Source organism: Furipterus horrens, unplaced genomic scaffold (genome assembly GCF_987537825.1).
Source record: "Furipterus horrens unplaced genomic scaffold, mFurHor1.1.pri manual_scaffold_5, whole genome shotgun sequence".
Lineage (NCBI taxonomy): Eukaryota > Metazoa > Chordata > Mammalia > Chiroptera > Furipteridae > Furipterus > Furipterus horrens.
The window spans coordinates 60,137,252-60,142,956 of NW_028327175.1; the positions used below are offsets into that span (position 1 = coordinate 60,137,252).

The window sequence follows — 5,705 nt, forward strand, 5'->3', positions numbered from 1 at the left end:
AGGACAACTCTGAGGTGTATTGTATTATTTTCTTCTCAAATGCCAAAAATTATTTTTTATTAACTTAAATATAGAAAAATAATTTTAAAATTTCTTTCATCCAGAATAAGACTGTATCTGGATACAATTCAATCCAACAAGTCTTTTTAGTCTACAGTAATTTCTTATCTTTATCACCTTTCACACCATGCATAAACTTATCAAAATGGACTCCACCTCTCATACCCTGGAGAGAGATTCTTCTGTTTTAGAGTTTCAGGTGAATTACCTTAACTTTTACTATGTTAGATAATTAAAAAATAATGTAATAGAACTACACGCAAAATTGGTTTACCATTAGATAATACATTAATATGTCAACACCTCAAAAGATTAAAGGAGAAAAAACTACATGATCACTTCAATAACAAAATAATTATACATCTTTAATAAAATTTAGCTTCCACTTATGATTAAAAAACATTTAACAGCTTGGAGCTGAAGGAAATTTGTTAAGCTGATGAAGAATATGTACAAAAAAATCACAACAAATATAATATTTAATGGTGAAATGTTGAAAGATTTCCCTTTAATGCCAGTTACAGATCAAGAAATCTGACTATTGTTTCTATTCAGTACAGTGCTGAGGGCTCTATTCAGGGCAATTAGACTAGGGGTGGAAGGAGAATCTCTAACTATTGAAGAAAAATTAATTAAAACTGGCATTTCTTATATAACACAATTAGCTGTAAAATGCTACACATTATTTAAATAAATAGGCTGATAGATATATTGATTTTGCACAATAATCATTTAAAAAATATAAAGGCCATTTACAATAGTAGAAATATAAAGTATTTAGGAAAATATTTCAAAATATGTACAGGAAGAAAGTTATAAACTTTATTGACAGAAATGATAAAACCTAAATAAATACAGACATATCATAATTATACATAGAAGACAATTGTGAAGTTGTCAGTTCTCCTCAAAAATATTTTTAGATTCAATAAGTTGCTATCAGATTTCCATTGTTTTCCTTTTAGGAACATTTTAAATTTAACGTAATATTTTTATAAAAGAGCAAGAGGTTAAGAATAGCAAAAACAGTCCAGAAGTAGTGAGGTGCAGTGGGAGAATGGAGACTTGATTTACCAAATTCTGAAAACTTATGATAAATCTATAGAAAATAAAATGTAAAGGCACAGTGATAGACAATTGGAGCAACAGGACAGAATAGTGGGGACAAAATATGCATGCATAAGTGGACATTTGATTGATAATGGAATAGGCATTGTCTATTAGTGGGAAAAGATAGCCTCTTTAATAAATGGTGCTCTAACATTTGGCTATCAATACAGAAAAATACCCACAAAAATCACCTTTATTCCTTTGTTACTTCATTGACAAAAACCAGTTCCTAGATAGTAAGGAATTAAAATAAAAACGTTAAAGCAAACTTAACATAGGAAATATATTTAAGTAAAAGAACAAACTCTAAGTAAATGATTTACTATATCCAACCATAGTATATAACATTATTTCCTCATCAAAAGCTGTACTACAAATTGTGAGAATTTGAAATATATGTAACTGAAAAAATTAGTTCTCAGAATATATGAAAATAAAAAATAGATAACCTAATAGGAAAATGGACAAAACACGTAACTAGGTCACAGGGGCAAAGTGAGAAATAAAACAAAAACATTAAATACTTTACAATCTCATGAAAATCAAGGACATGTAACACTACAATCAGATGCCACTTTATAAACACTACATAGGCAAAAAATTAAAATGGGAGATTATAAGTTTTAAAGAGGATATAGAGCACTAAGACTCATAAATGCTTAGTTGTGTATGAATTGGTACAATAACTTTAAAAAAGAGCATTATTAGTAAAGGTGAGTATGAGCACACCCTATGACTGAGCAAGTCCACCTGTAGGTATGTACCACAGAGGAGCTCTTACATACAAACATCAGTGTACAAGAGTACTCAGAGCACTATCGTCTGTAATTACAAAAATAGCTGAGGGGGAAACAATAACAGTACCAACAATAGTGGCAACAACAACAAAACGTTGGACACAGCCCAAGTCTGTATCAGCAGTATAGTAGATATGTAAAATAGAGCATATTCATTCATATCTACTTTCTGCCTCAAAGTTGTTAAAAATCTCTGGTCTGCTGATAGCTCCCATTCCTAATCTTAGTAATTTTCAATTTTTAGTCCCTTTTACTCATATTTCTATTATTTCAGTGTGATTTTAGGAAGGAGGAGAAGTGAATATGTACAATCTGTCATCTTCAACTGCAAATATTTAAAAAGATGTGAAGAATCAAATTGTACTATTCAAGAAATTAGGACTTTTTTTAGTATGTTGTTTAGATGTATTTTAAATTTAAAGATATAAATGGTTTGATGTGTCTGCAGCTAGGTATTATGTTCAGGTTATGTTCTGATATTATACAGATATTGTAGGTGCCTGCATCAATTTTGCAAAAAGGTTTGGCTTTACTTTTTTTTTTTTGGTAGTGGAACTTTATTAATTTTTTTATTTAATGCATAAACATATGTCCGTTTATTAGAGAAATTGTACATATTGGTGAATATGGTCAATGGTCACATCTATGGGTTAATTCTTTACAAATCAGAACCAATAATTAGGATAGACTGTATGCTCTCTTTGTTACATTGTGAAGTGTCTTGTGTAGTTATATTCTCTTGTTGAAATGACAGCTTGTACAGATTTCAAGAAAATTAGAAGATACATATGAACACCAAGTTCTCCCCCTCCTTCCGCAACAGTCTCAATTATTTTCTTCATCACCTCAGCATGCCTGCATGGGTGAACTGAACACATAGGAGGTGCTGGGAGATGAGGGTGATTTTCAATGGTCACTGTTTTCTTCACATGATCTTGACTGATATCTTCATACATGTGTTCAACTGTTAAAGGCTGCTGTTGCTCATCACAGCCAAACAACCATAGTCTTGGTGTCTGTTAATATTTATCATAAGTGATGTAAAGGTCATAAGTTCTGGTTTGCAAAATAACGCATTCACCTCCAGCATCAGTTTTAGCTTTACAAGCTTCTACTATTTTTCTTGTGTCTAGCGTAGCCTCATCTGTTTCCAACAATCCACTCTCTTCATACTCTTCCATATCTGCAGCTTCTCCTTCATCTTCCTCTTCCTCCTCCTCACATAATGCTGAGCAACCTTGGAGTTTTATACTGTCCTTGCTTTCCAGTGTGATCTCCTTAACTGCTTCGGCTATTCCTGTAATACCTGTATTTTGATAAGTATCTACCCATCCTCCATCACCATCATCTTCTTCAATGATAGCTTCCAACTCATCTGAATATTCCATCTGTTTTCACCGCTTGTAGCATGGCATATTTTTGGTGACCAAAAATTGTTTGCCTGTTGGAAGGTATGCCTTCACTTTCAATTCTTCCCCTGTAGCCCATTGCCATGTCGGACCGTGGTGAACTAAGTGATCTCCAGCTGCCACAAACTCTTCTGGGGTAATAACACCTGTTTCCTTAAACTTTGATTCCTTAAGGACAGGGGTCAGGTACTCGGCCACTTCCAGTGCCTTTCCCTTCACTGTGTTTATCGCATTCTGCATCCTGGGGCCCGAATAGCAGCCGGCCCCGTGACGGCATGGGAAGGGCAGCCGGGACAAGGGACCAGGAGCCAGAAAATGTACTCGCTACTGCCGACTTGCATCAGCACCCAGGTGACGGCGCCAGAGGGGACTGGACGCGAGGCTTTACTCTTTAAATAATCTTAATTTAGTTTGAGATATCCCAATTGTGCATCTCAAATTTAGAAAAATATTTAGAGTTCCCAAGGAACAGCTTATGTTTTAATTATTGCATTTCAGAGTCACAAAATATTCAGTCATTTTTACCACTAGAATATGTTCCATAAGGAAATAAAATCTAAACTGAAGTACTGTTCCTTCTGTTGCTAAGAGAGAAATGATCTTAAAAGGCTTACCTAACAGAGCTGAATTTCCAGACTTCTTTCCAAACAGCTCACCTCACAGCCATCATTGACTTTCATAACTTAATATAAAGAAAAATTTGTTTCTTTATAGATTATGAATGTAAGATTTATTATTGACTAAAACATGCAATTACTATAAATAAGCCAGTCTGGGTGAGATTCTTCAAGGCCAAAGGGCTCACGTGACACTTCATTTGGGTAGAGAATGGCTATTTAGGTTTATAGGATCATTGAACCTACATTTCCAGTAGTTGACACTGATCCGTTCAAAGTCTATAAAATATAGGAGATGCCTCAGATGCCTTTAAAGTTTTAAAATAAACAATTCAGATATCTTATAATTTTTGCCCTCAGGCTCTCTGAAACTAAATGAAGGCAAACTTGGTCAATACTTAAATGGGAAATTTAATTTAAAAAATTGAATAAAGAATAAAGCAGGGGATGGCTAAAGTGCCAGTACTTTCCTTACTATATTATAATTTTCATAGAACAATTTCTGGTATAGTGTTTTTTTTTTTTTGTTTGTTTTTTTAAGGTAGATGAGGCTACTTTATTCAATGATTGATCTATGTAATTGCCAAGGCCACCATGTACAGGTAAGAAAGGTGGAGTTTTATTGCTTGGTCTCTTCCTCCTTGGACAGAGTTTTGATTGTTTCCTCCTCCTTGGCCTGGAGCCATTCTTCATGGCACTTGCGAGCTTCTTTGGTCTTACACCTATGGGCCTCAGCCTGATCAGCCAGAAGCTTCTTGCAAGCCTTGTCTGCCTACAGCTTGTGGATGTGTTCCATGAGAATCTGCTTGTTTTTGAACACATTACCCTTCACTTTTAGGTAAAGGCTGTGGTACACGTGGCATGGCGGTTAGTCTTCTTAGATTCACGATATCTTCTGAGTACCTGGGGCAGAATTCTCATCCTCCTCAGCCAGGTTACTTTCTCAGGCATTCGAGCATTGGCACTACCCTTTCACTCACGTATACCCACATGCCTGCCTTTCCTGCGGGCCGAGGTGTTTTTCTGGCATTGAACCTGGAAATAGACAGTCACAGGCTTCTGGATGATCAGCCCATCTTTGACCAGCTTCCAAGTCTGTTGACAGGAGTTGGCATTGGTGATTTCATTGGTCTCATTGGGGTCCATCCAGACCTTTTTGCCACAGCAGAGGACACTGGAGGCAAGCCTCTTCTGAAGCCTGAGTGTAGTCATGGCTGCTGCTGCAGCGGCAAAAGGTTAATACTGTTTTTATGTGAGTAATATCAATAGTTTTTCAGGTGGGGCTTTTTAGTTCTTAGAACAAAGTAATATAAAATAAAGCTGCTTGGACACAAACTACTTAATCTTTATATTTTGACTAAAATAATGTATGTGGAATTAAGAAAACATTTCTAAATTTTAGTAGAATGGTGTTTGTTTTTTACATAAACAGCATTTCAGCATTTCCCCCACTTTTTTTCTGTCTGTAAGTATCAAATTAATTAGTGCATATTCTAAACATTTTAAATATAAAAGTATAGTAAATTCTATACTATTTATATATATATATATTTTGTACATAGGTACAGGTATAGTTCTTCAACAGTTGGGTAAATTTTCATATGTTGCAGAAAATAGTACTTGGGATGCCTCAAATTCTTTTTGAAAGGTGGTGGGATATAAAGAAATAAATAAAATGATATCTGAGATTTTTATTTAGTTGTTACTCATAG

General features: G+C 34.6%; 2 pseudogenes; both read right to left on the reverse strand.

Moving 5' to 3' along the window:
* Positions 1-2,563: 2,563 nt before the first annotated feature.
* LOC150008701 (ubiquitin-like-conjugating enzyme ATG3 pseudogene) lies at positions 2,564-3,638 on the reverse strand (annotated as a pseudogene).
* A 974-nt stretch (positions 3,639-4,612) lies between these two features.
* LOC150008702 (large ribosomal subunit protein eL19 pseudogene) lies at positions 4,613-5,205 on the reverse strand (annotated as a pseudogene).
* Between the last annotated feature and the right edge of the window lie 500 nt (positions 5,206-5,705).